Here is a 17,917-nt window from a genome sequence, read left to right as displayed (position 1 = left end):
AACCCGCTCAGCAACAACCTGGGTGCACCTTCAAGAATTTCATGGAATGTCGTCCTAGTTCGTTCAGTGGCACGGAGGGAGCAGTTGGACTCCTCCACTGGTTTGAAAAGCTCGAGTCAGTTTTCGAGATGTGTGAATGCCCTGAGGCTCGCAGGGTGAAGTTCGCTACTGGCACACTTGAAGGGATTGCGCTCACTTGGTGGAACGCACAAGTGCAGATCTTAGGGTTGGCAGCTGCTAACGCCACACCCTGGAATGATTTCAAAGAACTGATCAAGAGGGAATACTGCACTAGAGAAGACATTCACAAGTTGGAGGACGAGTTGTATAATCTGAAAATGGTTGGATCAGAGATTGAAGCGTATACTAAACGGTCAAATGAGCTGGCCGTGCTGTGTCCAACTATGGTGGACCCTCCATACAAGCGTATTGAGTTGTATCTCAAAGGTTTGGCACCAGAAATACAGAGCCACGTTACCTCGGCTAACCTCAACAACATCCAGGAAATCCAGCGTCTCGCTCACCGTATTACAGATCAGGCAGTGGATCAGAACAAACTGCCAAAACGTGTCAAGGCTACCACTACTGCTGTCACCACTTCTGCTACTCCCAGTGACAACAAGAGGAAATGGGAGGGGGATTCCAGCAAGGGATCGGTTTCTGTTCAGTCTCAGCAGCGCAAGACAAATGACTATCAGAACTCGAGTCAGCAATCATCTGGCAGTCAGGGGCAGGGTGGATATCGGGGAATTCACCCATTGTGTAATAAGTGCAACCGACACCACAGCGGAAGATGTCGCAGGGAACAATGTCAAAGATGCCTCAAGATGGGTCATGAGGCTAAGGATTGTAGAAGCTCTCGGCCAGCAAATCAGAACCAGCAACTTCCGCCACCAGTTCCTCAAAACCCGCAACAGCAGCAACCACAGCGTGGAAACCGGGGATGTTTCCAGTGTGGGGCAGAAGGTCATTACAAACGCGATTGTCCTCAGTTGAACCAGAATCAGAACCACAACAATAACCAGGGCAACGGGAACAACAACAACAACCGGGGAAACAACAACAACAATGGCAACGAGGCAAGAGGTCAAGCTTTCGTGTTAGGACGAGGAGACGCAATGAACGCTAATTGAACTTATAACTTATCTTGGGTTTTCATTATTATGTTTACGCTACTCAAACAAAGTTTGGTTTGAACATTAATCGTGTTGGGTTTTATGAATTATTTTACCTTCTATATTTTATGTTTGATGTGATGGATGGTTTGATATTATTGAACGCACCTGCCGTATTTATGGACCTTACGAACAGGGTGCTATTGTTTTCGGGCTTAAGATATGGCGACACTACCTGTACGGTACCAGGTGCACGATTTACACCGATCACAGGAGTCTCGAGCATATCCTTAAGCAGAAGGATTTAAACATGCGTCAACAAAGATGGGTTGAACTACTGAATGACTACGAATGCGCCATCAATTATCATCTCAGCACGGCCAATGTTGTGGCCGACGCCCACAGTCGAAGGGACGCCCTACCTAAGCGCGTGCGAGCGCTACAGCCTAATATTCAGTCTGATCTTCCTGCACGGATACGAAATGCTCAGGTAGAAGCATTGAAACCAGAAAACGTCAAGGCTGAAGCCTTACGCAGCTCGAGGCAACGGTTAGAACAAAAGGAAGACGACGCCTACTATGTAACAGGATGTACCACGACATTAGAACTACATATTGGTACATCCAGGGTCGGACAAAATGTATCACGACATCAGAACTACATATTGGTGGCCTAGCATGAAGGCCCACATTGCAAATGTTTGACTTGTGCGAGAGTCAAGACAGAGTACCAGAAACCCTCAGACTTACTTCAGCAGCCTAAGATACCTCAATGGAAATGGGAAGAAATTTCCATGGATTTCGTTACAGGCCTACCTAGATCTCAGCGGGGGGAACGATACGATATGGGTGATCGTGGGATCGACTCACCAAGTTTGCACACTTCCTGGCTATAAAGGAAACGGATAAGTTCTCCGCTCATGCAGACGTTTATCTCAAGGAAGTTGTCTCGAGGCACGTGGTGCCCACCCCCATTATTTCGGATCGGGATGCACGATTCACGTCAGAGCTATGGCAAGCGATGCACAAATCTTTCGGCTCAAGGTTAGACATGAGCACAGCTTATCACCCTCAGACAGATGGACAGTCTGAGCGAACGATCCAAACCCTTGAAGACATGCTTCGGGCATGCGTTATTGATTTTGGAAACGGCTGGGAAAAGCATCTCCCTTTGGTGGAGTTCTCATACAATAACAGTTATCACACCAGCATTCAAGCCGCTCCATTCGGGGCATTGTACGGGCGTAAATGCCGGTCACCTCTCTGCTGGGCAGAGGTGGGAGATAGTCAGATTACGGGTCCAGAGATTGTTGTGGACGCCACAGAAAAGATTGCACAGATACGACAACGTATGGCGGCAGCACGCGACCGTCAGAAAGCATACGCGGATAAGCGTAAAAGACCTTTGGAATTTCAGGTCGGGGACCGGGTATTGTTGAAAGTTTCACCCTGGAAGGGTGTGGTACGTTTTGGCAAACGGGGTAAATTAAATCCGCGATACGTCGGACCATTCGAAATCAAAGAAAAGATTGGCAAAGTAGCCTACAGATTGAACTTACCAGCTGAACTCGGGGCAGTTCACAATGTCTTTCATGTATCGAACTTAAAGAAGTGCCTATCAGATGAAAACCTCATCATTCCTTTTAAGGAACTCACTATCGACGAGCGGTTGCAGTTCGTCGAGGAACCAGTTGAAATCACGGACCAGGATGTAAAGGTCCTCAAAAACAAGAGAATCCCTCTCGTTCGAGTTCGTTGGAACTCCAAACGTGGCCCAGAGTACACCTGGGAACGCGAAGACAGGATGACAGAAAAGTACCCCCAATTGTTCGCGAACAGTACAACCACTGCTGAGGCTGAAGCTACTACTTCGGAATTTCGGGACGAAATTCCAGATCAACGGGGGGAGGATGTGACACCCCAGGAAAATCAATGAACGTTACGACTTACCTAGCTTCCTCAGTGAGTGCATACCAAATTTCGGGACGAAATTTCCAATTAGTTGGGAATAATGTGACAACTCGAATTTCCAAGATTTCCTTCGCATTTATTGCATGTTAATTGTTTAAGTTTGTTTCGCAACAGTGCACGTCTGTAATATGTTAAACCTATTGTGATTGATATGTGATATATGTTCATGTTATTATAGTATAATTAAAAATGAAACTTTTGGCTGAAATCACACCAACCCAAATGCCCCACCCGAAAACACCCCATGTCTGAAAACACTCTAGTGTGTGTTCGTCCATTGTTAATTGCCAAAAAAAAAAAAAAAAAAAAAAAATGGGCTTTGGCCCAGTAGCAACCTATTTTAGTAACCTGTTCCCCACTTTTGCGTATAAAAAAAAAAAGATTAGTCGCCAAACCCTAAAAGTTCTTGAATCACGACGGCAGTAGACATCCCCTGGAGAACATCATATATCCGATCGACCTGTTATAGCTGGTTAGTAAATTCCTTTGTTTAAGTTCTATTGATAGCTTGTTTGTGAGATGACATATTATGTGATTGCATGTGAAAACCCTAGACATAATGATTGTTGGTATTTATTGTCTCTGAAGATGCATACGATTTTGTAAATAAACATGACCTCACTGATGATACAAACGGTTTGCTTGTGACTTATGATTTCAGCCTAACCTTAGTCAAACCCACCGTTTTATTGGTCCAATAACACCGAAGGGGGGGCCATATAAATGGTCGGCTATCATGTTTTATATTTGTGAGAATATTATAAAATATATATATAATGATAGAAACAATATTATGAGCTATGTGATTGGTAAGAGTGGTCGGCCAAGGAAAGGATTGGCCATAGAATTGGTCCAATAGAAATGTTGAAGGCACTATGTAATTGTCGGCTAGTATATATATGTTTTTAGGCTACACAATGTTCCATAAAGATAATTCAGTATTATTAAGCAAGTGATTGGTAGGAATGGGCGGCAATTATTGTCTGTAGTGATCATATGTATACATGCTTATAATTCAGTTTTGAATCAAATAAAGAGTTGGGCGGCTATAGTGGTCCAATCACCTCTTGAGGTGATTTGTAGTGGCCGACATTACTTAACTCATTAGCCTTTTGTTTTTCCATTCCATGTATTTTATGTATTTCAGCGATTAATAAAGGGATCGGTTTTATGAAATTAAAAAGGGTCTGAACTATATATCATGATCATATGGTCCGAGTTTATAGATTAACATATGGTCCGAGTTTATTGATTTATATATATATCCGAGTTTAATGGCCAACATATGTCCTAGTTTAATGAATTGAATGTTGGTCCGAGGTTGTGCTAATGGGGGAAGGGAGTCCGAACTCATGAAACCATGTCCGAACTTCATGAATCTAATGTGGTCCGAGTTTCTTTGATGAAACTCTTTGTCCTAGTTTTAACACCCCCACACCCCTACCCGAGTTTTTAACACCCTTGTGGTCCGAAATTCTCATGTGTAAGCTATGTGGTGAAAGTTTTTTTTAAAACCCTTTATGCTATCCGACTTTTAAACAGGGGAAACCCCCCCTACACACTTGTCTGAATTGTGAATATGTTAACTTACTAACCCTGTTAATTTATCACTTTCGTTACGTATGTTAACTCTGTCAAGTACAATATGAACAACCATGATAGTGCGGACTGTAAATGACACCTACGTGAAACGTGAGCTGCGCGACTTTGTTTATCTGCTTATGTGGTATATGATCCTATGTATATGATTGTATGATGTTGAACGCAATCGTATGATCGTGCATGCGTGACCATTCTATGTGATATCATCATGTACACAATACACACACTAAACATAGTTGCTTGGTTACCAATCACTCGCAAACCCTGATTTGATGCAAACACTCACATCGTATTATGTGCAACATATCCTAGGTCGGGTGTAACGGACTTAGACGTTTGATAAACCCTAGAGCATAGCATACCGAGCAAACCAAGGTGAGTTCACACAGCCAAGGCATGGGGTTCCCAGGGTGGGAATGGGATTTGATTATTTACTGGTACTTGTCTATAATGGAACGTAGTGATGTGATTTGATGAACTATGGTACATACTCCACTGTTAGAACTACTACTAGACTAGTAACACTTATTGAACTGATCTTCGCACACCTGCCAAGGGTTGGCCGCGATATTATGACTGACTTCGCACACCTGCCTTTGGAAGGCCGCGAACTGTAACTTACTAATCTTCGCACACCTGCCTGGTAGGCCGCGATACAACTAAACCTAGTCTAGAATATACGGGATGATCATCCCCCTAATATCTTCGCATACCTGCCTGGGAGGCCGCGATGGAAACTAATACGATACATGACATAACGAACGAACATACTACTACTCACACTGTACTATTACTGAACTGTTAACTGTGAACTCGCTCAACTAGTTTGTTGATCCTCTGTTACATGCCTTGCAGGTCGTTAGATATTTATGGAGCTTGCACAGTGAGGAGCAGGTCGTTGTGGAGCATGGATTATGTTTTGAACTTATTGAGCTTATGTTACACAATTGGGCTTTCGTACTTATGCTTCCGCTATACTTATAAACTATGATTATGTTTTAAACACCTATCATATTGAGTGATTGGTTTACATTTATTATATTTGATATTACTTACATGTTCGATATGATTGGTGGCTTGATCCTGGTCAGTCACGCTCCCAAGCGGTGATACTCCGCAGGTGGATTTTGGGGGTGTGACAAGTACCAAGAAAAAGGGGCATCAATGGATGACTTTTGGGCCACAGCTCCTAAGTCACACACTGATACAACCACTGCTGGTGGGGATTTAGATGATCCTGTTAATTCAGGAGATGATTCAAAATACAATGAATTGACGGCCAGAGTTGAAAATCTAGAATCTTCTGTTGCCGAAATAAAAGATATGGTGCAGCAGCTGTTAGAAGCTCAAATAGCCCAATCAACTGTTCCGCCTGCTCAAGCACCTGCTCCACAAGCATTTGCTGCAAATGAGCTTTGGAATATCTTCCAGCCCATGCTTGAACAACAGCAACAAATGGCTGCTAAAAAGCATGCTCTTCAAGTAAAAACGCTGACCAACATGGTGGAATCAAGGTTCAAAGACACTCAAGCAGATATCAAAGCTATAAAGGCTAGCATCCAAAAGACTGCTCAGAGTGAAAAAGCTCCATGTACCATTTTCTTCATGGATACACCTCTGGCAGATAATGCCAAAAAGGGGGAGAAAATCAAGCTGAAAAAGAAAGGTATAGAATATGGGTTGTACATTGAACCAGAGAAACCCAAAACCACAAAACCTTCAACTCAAACAGCTGATACAACAGCAGTTACAAAAACTACTGTCTGTAGCCAAACAACTGCCATCTCATCAATACACACACCTCCAACACACACAACTACTGTTTCAACACACACCATCACAACTACCGCTCCACCACCATCATCATCTGTGTCTATAACACAAAAACCACCACTATCATCATCTACAATCATATCACCACCACTGCCTCCTGCCATAAAGCAGAAGACAGCAGATGTTACAACATCTGTTGTAATGATAACAGTGGTTGAAACACCAGTTGTTTCAACTACTGTCAGTCAGTCACAGTCCCCTCCATTAAAAAGGAGAAGGGTTTTCATTCCTGATGACGAGTCACCACCACTATCACATCCTCCATCCCCTGCTCAAAAGCAGAAGACATCTGCTGACACATCAGCAGTTGTAATGACAACAGCAGTTGAGACACCAGTTGTTTCAACAGTTGTTAGTCAACCATCCACCACTGCTCTATCCTTTCCTATATCTCAACCCAAGCTCTTTAGCAGAAAAAGAAAGCCAATCACTGCCGATGAAGGGATACATGATCCGAATGCTGAAAAGTATCCACTGGAGCTTGAAGCCATTAAAAATGAAATGAGGCAGTTTTATACAGAAACAGATCCATCAAAGAGAAAATTCTCCTCACTCATAGGCTATATAGCTCCAGAAGATATAACTGATTATCTCAAGATAAAGGCTAGGCAAGCTAAAGTTAAAGCTAAGGTTGACAGTGAAAAAGAAAGGCTAAGCAAAGAAGGCATTGCTAATAGACTAGAGTTCTACCTTGCAAAGGTTAAGCAGATGGAAGAATTTGCACAAGAGCTAGACAAAGAAAAGGCTGATCAAAAGAAGAAATTGAGAGAATAACTTCTAGCCTTCATCATGAAAGGAAAGTTCTATCCTGCTGAAGAATCCCAGTTTAAAGAATGGCCTTTAGTAGCTTTAAAGCATGAGGCTGAAAGGATCCAAAAAATCAAGAATGATCCTTCAAAGAAGAAAAATGCTCCAAACTGGAGTAAATACAAAAAGCTTATTGCTGATCTCACTGCTGAATATAAAGGAAAGAAAAAGGAGCTAGTGGATGCTAAGGTGGACACTGCTGAAGCCATATCAAAATGGTCTAGGCAGCAAACTGATGAAGCCTATGAGAGGCTAAAGAAAAAGAAGAAAACTGCTTCAGATGCTTCAAAGAAAAGAGAACAAATGATGAAGCTTGAACAGAAATTAGAAAACCTCAGAACAATGTTCAAATCAGCATACAAACCAACTCTTGTGTCAAACCAAGAAGAAGGTAAACAGATGACTGAAGAAGAGGTCAAAGAAAAAGAAGCAGAGTACTTCAAGGACACCATCATGAAAATGGGCCTGAAAGAAGATAGCTCAACAAAGTTTCAAAACCTTTTTGAGAAGGTGTTAAACAAACCTGCATCTCCAAGCACTGCAAAAGACAAGACAGAAGTTGAAAGACAAGAGCTTATTGAACAAGAAACTGCAGAAGATATAGCTGCAGCAGACAAAGTCATTGAAGAAGCTTTCAATAGAATGTCTGAAAGTCTGCAGATGTTTTCAAGGCCACCATCCCTCAACTCATCAGAAAATAAATCTCTCCCAAGAAACCCATTAGGCTTAAAAATACTAAAGTGGATGTCTGATCAAAAGACCCACGTATTAACCTTGGTCAGAGCCAATGGTGAGGTGAAGTATATATCAAGGAAAGAAGCACTTGGCCTAAGTGTTGAAGATTTGCAGGATCTCCTTGAACTCTCACTGTGCAGGGATGAAGATGACCAGAGTGCCAAAGAATTTGAAGCTGAATTTAAGGAACTAGCTAAGGCACTCTTGATGAGTAATAAAGGTCCTGAATAAGGAAGGGTTTTGGCATTATCTGTTCCAGGGGGGAGATTGTTGGGATTGAACCCTAACAGAGGAACAGATAATGTAAAGCCAAAACCGGATCCCATCAGTGGACCATCAATAAGCAGCAGTTTATCCTATGCTCTCCCCTTGACAGTGGTTATCTAACAGCTGATGGATCTCAAATGCTGCTCAACTACAACAACTGATAAACCAAACTCTGATGATTATCCAACGACTGCTGAAGACAAACACTGATGCTCTATCTACTGTTGTTTCCTAAGTACTGTTGAAGACTCAAGCACTGCTCTCTCAAAGACTGATCACCTTTGAAGAAAGCACTGAAGATTCAACATCTGTGCTCAGGCTACAATAGTGGAATGTGAAGCAGTAGTTTTCCTTAGCTTTGCATTTTACTGATTATCAGATGTTACATGTCAGTAGTTTGTATAGAACAGTATTTGTAGTTTGTTAGGTCGTTAGATGTCACTATCATGCTGACGTCAGCTGAGGTAGATCAGTAGTTTGCTTTGCCTATAAATATGACAGTATTCTGTACTGTTATATTTGATTCGTTTTGAGAGAGTTTATCTCCTCAATTCAATCCTTTCATCTTGTGCAACCAACTCTGGTGTATCAGGCTGAGGGGGAGTTTAGATTGTAAGCTTGCTGTAATCATTTGCTTTTTATTGTAAATCTTTTGACTCAATGAAACAACAATAGTTTATCTATCTACACTTTCCTTTGATTATGTTTACAAAGTTTGTATCCATTTCCGCTGCACTTTACATCATTTCAAATACTCTGAATGTTCATTTTATACAAACAAACATAATCATGATGGCCCCAAGATCCCAACAGGTTGTTTCTTGGTGAATTTGACAGATGATGTTGATGAATTTAAGGATGTTTTTGCAATGTACTCATTCTTTTTCTCATCAAAGTTTTTGAGATACACACATTCCTTAGTTTTGTGGTTATTTTTACCACAGATGGTGCAGCTTTCAGCAGGTATAATGACACTTTTTTTGTTTAGATCATGTGCTTTTAGATGAAAACAGTCTTTTGTTAGATGATTCCTTTTTTCACAAAAATCACAAAACAGGTTTTTAATCTTTTCTCTCTTCTTCCTTTTCTCAGATTCCTTTGCAACAGAGTTTTGAACCACTGTCGGGATATCTTTGATATGAATGATCTTTGCTTTTGGAGCTTTAACACCATCAGTGGTTGTAAAATCCATTGGTTTGAAATTTTCCAGGATATCACACTCATCAGACCATGTGGGTTTAAATTGATATTTCTCAATCTCCTCAAAAGTTGAGGATCCCATAGATCTTTCCAGAGTAATTTTGTTATCAAGTTTGTAAGTTATTTTAACCTCTTGGCCATTCTTGTTGGTTGGTATTATTTCAGTTGAACCAGCTTGATTTTCAGCAGTGTTTACAAGATCATCATATTTTCTATGTCCTATACCAAACTTGACATTGCTTTCAAGCTGTTTTGCAAGCATAACCTCATACCCTTTACAAGATTCCACCCATCTTTCACAGGTGATCTGGGTGGACTCCAACTCCTTTTTGCAAACTTGGTATTTTTCTACCATAGTTTGGAGTTGAGTTTTGGTTATGCTCTGCTCTTCTTTGAGACTGCTGATCACTTTATCTTTTTCAACCAATTTGTTTCTAAGTTCTGTTAATGACTTTTCAAATTTGACTTCATCAGACAAGATTTTATCCCTAAGGTTTTCATTTACCTCTTTAATGTTAGCAAATGCAATAATACATTTGTCTGACACAGTTTTTCAAGAACTCGAGGTGTTACCTTGGCAGCAGCCATCATGGCACAATTACATTGATGATCACTTTCTTCATCAGCTCTCCCTTCTTCCTCACCAGCTTTCTTCACTTCTTCCTTCTCTTTGTATTCTTTGGACCAAGGGTCAGACAGTGGTTCAATCAGGGTTTCTGAATTTTCTCCCAGCAGTAGTTCACCAGCAACTGCAGTAACCACTACTTCAGCAACTTCATCCACTGTTTCAGCACTTAGCTGTTCACCTTCAGTTTCTACCCCTTCTGGTATTGACTCTAATGCCATCAAACAAAAGTTATTATCAAAAGTATCATTAGAAGCATAGAGAGCGAATTTTTCATCACCAAGTTCATCAGGCATACTGCTCCAATCAACAAAGCCTTGTGTGAGAAAGCTTTGCTGATCTGGTTGTGCCACTGTTGGAGCAGCTTGTTGAGGTACAACAGGTTGCACCTGTGCCTGAGGAACAGGGGCCTGAACATACTGAATTTGTAGAACAGTGGTTTGAACATAATGCACATGCACAGGGGTTGCAGCATAGTGAGCAGTGTTAACATGTGCTGCAGGGGTATATTGGGTATAGTGCACAGTGTTTTGTTGTTGTGGTCTAGGGTTTGAGCTAGGATAAGTAATTATTGGACCAGTGGTTTGACTCCTGCATACCCTAGCAAAATGACCTAGCCTATTACACTTGTAACACTTAATTTTTGACTTATCCAACCCCACCTTTAAATTCCCATGAAGCCCTGGGAATTTCCTCCTTGTTCTTTTGTAGAATTTGCTTGTTCTAACACTAAGCAAAGCCAATTGATGCAAAATGTCCATCTCTTCTAAGTCAGTGGGATCAAAATGTTGCAAATCATTAAGTTCAAAACACAGATTATCTGACATCTGGTTTTCACAGTTTGCAGTGAAAGCATAATTTGCAGAGTGAGGATCAGAGTTGTTAAAACCAGCAGTTATATCAATAAAATGATCAAAACTCTGATCCTTACTGCTGCTACCAGATTCTTCCTGACCAAAAAGAGTTGTGCTGCCAAATGAATAGTCATCTGCAACTTTTCCAGACTCTTGCAACCTCCTTTTCTGGTTTATCTCCCTTTCATAGGTCAGGAGTCTACCATGGAGTTGGGTCAGGGTCAGATCCTTGAACTCAGCTGAATTTCTAGTAACAAATGCAATTGTGTCCCATTTTTCAGGTAGTGATCTAAGGAATCTGCTATTTTGAGTTGCGTTTGAAAATGTAACTTTAACAAGCCTTAGTTCACTAATGAGACAACTAAAACGTTCAAACTGTTGGGTTAATGATTCACCCTTGATGTGACAAAATGTTTCATACTGCTGATTCAGAATTTCCCTGTTGTTTTCAATAACCTCTTCTGTTCCCCCAAATTGTTCCTTCAATGCATCCCACAATTCTTTGGCACTGCTACAATGTAACAGTCCAGCATAGATTTCATTGGGTAATGAAGAAACTATGATGCTAAATGCTTTGGCATCGAGTTTGAACTTTTGAAAATCAGTTTCAGTATAGTTTTCAGTTGGTTTAGGGACGAACTTCTTTGTATCCTCAGCACTTGGCACCATAGGAACATGGGGACCAAAGACAACAGACCTCCAACATCCAGTATTCTGTTGAGCAAGGATGTGACCCATCCTTCTCTCCCAGATGTTGTACTCATTACGTTTAAGCATGGGAGGTTTGAAAAGAGAGCCAATGTTATTCTTATCATCTTGTGATTATGACGTCATCCTGGTTGTTTTACAGGCACTGATTAATCAACTTTAATGGTGATTAAACCTTGCTCTGTTTTTCAACAAAATGAACAAACTACCAGTATTAATGATTACGAGCTGAACTATTTTTGTCAAGATGATTGTTAAATCAAATTTGATTGTCTAAGCTCTGATACCAATTGTTAGGATCTGAGTTTGGTTTTGATTGTGTTTTACGTTTGAATTAAGATGAAAGATGAATGAGTTGTGCAGCGGAATTATAATGGAAACAAACTTTGTACACAATCAAACAGGAGAATTGCTTTAATCAAGCATTTTCAACAAAGAACCGAAAGACTGAATTTATTTCAATAACAATTACAATGCATGTATGAATACAAACTCCCCCTCAGCCCGAGCTCACAGTATTTGTTCGTGCAGGAAGAAGATGGCGAAAGAGCTAATAGAACAATACAGAGCACTGTTCTATTTATAGGCACGAACAAACCACTGAAGCATCTAAGCTGACGTCACCATGAAAGTGACATCTAACCTCCTAACAAACTCTAACCTCTGATCTATACAACCTCTGCTATGCTAACTACTGATATTACATTACATTACATAAAGTAAACAAAACTGCTGCTGCATCCTTCCACTGCTGTGAACCCAGCAGTACTTGTCATGATCAGCAGTGCTTGACTCAAGGTAGTAGATTGGGCAGCAAGGCTTTAGTTCTTCATCAGTCTTTGACTTGATCAGTAGTTGTAGGTCAGCAGTTTGCATGATCAGTAGATAGGAGGTCAGCAGATGTTGAAACCACTTTCAAGGGGAGAGACTTGTATGCATAACATCTGCTTATTCTGGACCCACTGACCTGATCCGGTTTTGGCTCTAATTATCTGTTCCTCTGGTATGGTTCAATCCCAACAAACCTCCACCATTCCAAGTGCGTTTTATTCCTGAAAATTAAAACTAAACTAGAAAGCATAAAAGTTAATCTAAACTAAAACTAGGGATAGTTCCGCGGAATGCCTCTGTGGTGCGCCACGTTTATAAGGGTCCTTGGCTAGACCCGCCTTATTAGGTGGTTCTGGCTCATCTTCAATTAGGGGGTCGTCATTGCCAATTGGATATTTCATTGATCGATCAAGATCGACACATTTTTTGAAGGCCCCTAATTAAATGGGTAAGTTGTTTTGCTTCCGATTTTTCAAAGCTTTGTGGGTTCTTACAAAAGGTCGTCCCAACACTAGTGGAGCGTCATCAAGGATGACGAAGTCGATTGGGATTACCATTTGATTTGTTTGGACTAACACATCTTCAACTACTCCCATTGATTTTATTGTTTTCCGATCAGATAGAAAAATGGGTATCTGAAGTGGAGAAAAATCACCAATACTTAATTTTTCGAAAACGTAGTTTGGCATTATATTAACACAAAGATCTTTATCAATTGTAATATTACTAATAAAGGAATTTTGAAAAAAACATGGAACCGGTGTAATGTTAATTTCAAATGGATCTTCTTTTATTAGCGTAAGTTGATCATTTGTTAACTTAATGCTTATCGTTTCGTCAATTTTAGTGTTAGTTTTTAACTCTTTTAAAAACTTAGCATGAGTAGGTACTAAACAATGATTTTCGAAAGAAGGTGACAAGAGGTTAATTTCTTTAAACTTAGACTCTTCTTGAATTTTAACGTTATCGGACTCACCTTTGTCGTTGTTTAACTCATGTGCCGGCTTTTCACTTACTTGTTCTTCCATTTTTACCTTTTCAACTATCTCTTCTTTATTATTTGTTAATTCTTCCTTTGCACGGGATTCCTCTTCCCTTGCGCGGGCTTCTTTTATATAGCGCTCGATAGTTTTAAGGTGTTATATTATCTTATCGGCTATGGGTGTGATAGAATAAGGATCCTCAAAGCTTAAATTCGGAAGTTCGATCCTTGGTTCCTCATGATACTCATATGAGGTAGATGGTTCACACCATTGTTCCTCATTGTAAGTATATGATGGATAAGTGTCGTAACTTTGTTCTTCATAATACTCATATGAGGTGGGTTGTTCACGCCATGGTTCCTCATAGTAGGTATATGAAGGTGGAGGCTCATATCTTGGTTCCTTATGAGTATGAAGGCTCATACCTTGGTTCATCAAAATATGAGTATGAGGGAGAAGGTTCATACCTTGGGTCTTCATAAGATGTATATGAAGTGGATGGCTCGTACCTGGGCTCCTCATAGTAGTTGTATGAAGTGGATGGTTCAAAGAGGTCACAATATTGTACCGAGTGAGGGTTACCACAAATAATGCAATAGTCTTGTAACGCCCAAATTTCCTATTCCGAAAAGTTAATATTATCATACTATTATTTAACAAAATTCGGACATGACCCGTTCGTATTATGAACAATTCCCTGTATGACCAACTTGTAAGAACCTAAATACGACACAACGGAAAATATGAGCCCAAAAATTTCGTTCTTGATTAGACATAATACTTACATGAAGGTTCAACTACAAAATTTCATACATTCATTAAAAAGGATTTACCACGTTCCATTATATTAATGCTTCAAGACCTATATTTGTCAAACTATGTGACCGATTCCTTCCTGTACAACCCTTGCTCTTGACTCGATCTTCAATCCTTCTATTCTTCATGACGAAGCTAAGTCCGTGTAACCTGCATTCACCACATACATGTGCATCGATTAGATTTGGTGACGTCATTCTTAAACTAAACATACATAATCAATGACCAGTCCGCACTCCTTCTTCCCATACTAATCCTAACGAATATGCTTTCCGTGTACATTCGTGCATTCCAATTACTTAACCTTGATAAGGACATTAATAGAGTACCTGCATTCTCAATTCATACTCAAGACACTGAATTAGTAATTTAATACTCAACTTATTTAAGCTATACAAACACATACACAAGATTCCGTTCATTCATGCACAATAAATCCTACTTCATGTATAAGTACCTACCCGCGTATGTTTATACACATCTCATACCCACATACATACCTGCAAACATACTTACGTACATTTATACTTACATAAATACATTCATGCATACATACATACTAACTCTTACATACCACTTAAATAATTCCCTACGAATTACTGATGTATCCTAATTACAAACCTCCATGTAATAAGACATGTACGAACAAACTTATATACATACTCACTCCTATTCATGATTATTATAAGTTTAAGCCTATTGGAATGAAGTTAAATCTATACATACATACCCACATTAATTCATTACCCTGCCTACTCGCTCACACATCATAAACGCTTTTTAAATGTCTTTCGTGTATGTTTTGGATCTTAAGAATGAGTTCCGTACTCACCTGTAACTTACCAAGCCATTTGGTAGGGTTGAGGAACATTATAAAAACTTAACGAGGCTTGGAATGGGTTCACGGGGTCCAAATTCGAAGAAAAACGAAGAATTGCATAAACTTTTTATTTTGTATCTGACCTCCACCGTAAGCTACGGTAGCTACCATAGCTTACGGTGGCCATGAAATCCTTACGGTGACAACCTACTGCCTTACGGTGGAAAAATGGCTTCAGAGCTTACTGTAACTTATGCTGGTTACCGTAAGTTATGCTAGCGCCCAGATCAGCTTTCCATTTTAATACCAAAACTCGCATAACTTGCTCATTTTGCATCCGTTTCACTTGAAACTTGTTTCTAATTGTTCATAAAACATTTACCTACCTACCTAACTAAAAATCCTTACCTTAAGTTCCTTAAATGTGACAACCGGTAATTAACGGCTTCTAATTACGCGATTAACAAACGTTTAAGGCGATAATAAGTAGTGTGTAAGGCACGAATTAACTTAATTAGGCTCTTGGTATGCATAGGAACGCTTATCAGACTTTACAGTGCGCGTATTTCGATCTGCAGAAAAACCGTTGAATAATAGATGATAACAAATTAAAACCGAACAAAAGACTAACAACGCCGACAAATATTAGATTTTTATGATGTTTTAGCTTCGTAGTTAATTTTTAATATCCGTAGTCGAAACAGGAACGAAAAACAGATTAAAATGACAACTGAAGTGTTTGACGCGATTTTAAATCAACTGCGAACATACGCGCCTAATAGCGATATATGACATAACTTTAGGCGTTTTGACTCTAAAATTTTACTTTACGACATACTTCGAGGATCGGGCTAAGCATATATATATATATATATATATATATAGGGGGCTGCTAAAATGAGAACCACCCCGAGTTGTAAGAACCGCGAGAACTACACCCCACGGAGCGCCGTTCGCCGCGATTTTTTTTACAAGTAGATGTGTGTATTATAAACACGGCCGTAAAAAATCACGGCGAACGGCGCTCCGTGGGGTGTACTTTTTTACACCTCAAGTTTGGTGTTTTTTAATTTTTTTTCTTTTTTCTTTTTTTTTCACCAAACTTGAGGTGTAAAAAAGTACACCCCACGGAGCGCCGTTCGCCGTGATTTTTTACGGCCGTGTTTATAATGCACACATCTACTTGTAAAAAAAAAATCGCGGCGAACGGCGCTCCGTGGGGTGTAGTTCTCGCGGTTCTTACAACTCGAGGTGGTTCTCATTCTAGCGGCTCCCTATATATATATATATATATATATATATATATATATATATATATATATATATATGACTACATACATAAATGTATATATTTTCTAAACCCCTCGGAGACTAAGTTGTTTCCGAGCCTTAGCGTTATTCCGACCATAAACGGGATCAAATAACTATAAATTGGTTGTTCCAAACCAAAATAATAACACCTTTATCGAATCGTTTAGTTAACGATTCGGTAGAGCTCGGACACGTAGTTTAGCTACGTTTAATTAGAAACTTATAATTATTCCTTGATTAGGAATGCTTTAGTTGCACGCTAGCGAGTTCACGTTCTTGGAACGACACTACGGAATCACACTAAGCTAGCTTTGCACAGGAATATCCAAGTGAGTTCATAAACCCCACTTTTTCTAGTTTTACATTTTTACAAATTTTTTCGGGGGTGGAAAGACATGCAAGTTTTGCAAAAATAAACAACTTTTTGATGAACGAAAACTCATATTTCTAAACCGTGTTACGAATGGATTTCAAGGAACTTAAATGGTTTACGAATGATTTAGACTAAACATACCGGTTTTACAAAACACACGCGTATTTACGAGACGTGCATGATTTTCATGACTAGAGACGGGAATGTCCTAGTTACAACAATGGGACCGGGTTGGTCTGCGTACGCAAAACGAGACCACCCAGTGAGTTCATGTTCCCCTTTTCTTTTAAACGTTTTCGGTTTTATAACTCTCGGGGGGGGGGGGATACATGTTACTATGGTATGGTTAAGCTATGTAATGAATTAGTAGATCACGTGCGAATAGGCTGATACTTAAAGCACCATTAATCTTGTTTAAGACCACGGAACAAAGGGGGTAGATCTATCAGGTACAGGGCGAGCCCCACTCACGACTCCTTGTGTGACCACATGGAGTTTCCTTTGTTACCCTCGCCGGGTGGACCGGTACTAAATCGCTTACGGGTTGGTGGCTTCCTATGTCACACATATTAATGTCCTAGCTACACATTAATGATCAGCATGTTCATTGACGCTTTACATACCGGATTTCGATACCTAAACTTTCAAATGTCTTTAAGATTCAGTTGACACAAACTCACAAATACATGGTTTTACAAACATTGGTAACGTTTTCAACTTATGTACAAGTAAGAGGACGAGTTGGTCCTGCTTACAAAGATCCTCGTGGGCTAGACTCACAACTTTCATATATCATGCCGAGAAAATGATATTACTATATTTTCTCAATAACTTGTAAACCCATTATCAAAAAGATTTGTTTTAAATCTTTTTCAAAACAAACTATGAACTCGCTCAACTTTATGTTGATTTTTCGCATGTTCTTTCTCAGGTGGCATTTTTCAAAACTATGGAACGGTTGAAATAGGAGAACCGATGGGAATTCGAGTACTTAGCGGCGTTCATTTCCTAGAAGTCTTAGCTTATTTGCTTCCGCTGTGCAATGAAGACACCGGTCCAGTCACGCC

Source organism: Helianthus annuus, chromosome 5 (genome assembly GCF_002127325.2).
Source record: "Helianthus annuus cultivar XRQ/B chromosome 5, HanXRQr2.0-SUNRISE, whole genome shotgun sequence".
Taxonomy (NCBI): Eukaryota; Viridiplantae; Streptophyta; class Magnoliopsida; order Asterales; family Asteraceae; genus Helianthus; species Helianthus annuus.
The sequence above is the reverse complement of the archived record's forward strand: the minus strand, read 5'-3'. Positions refer to the sequence as shown.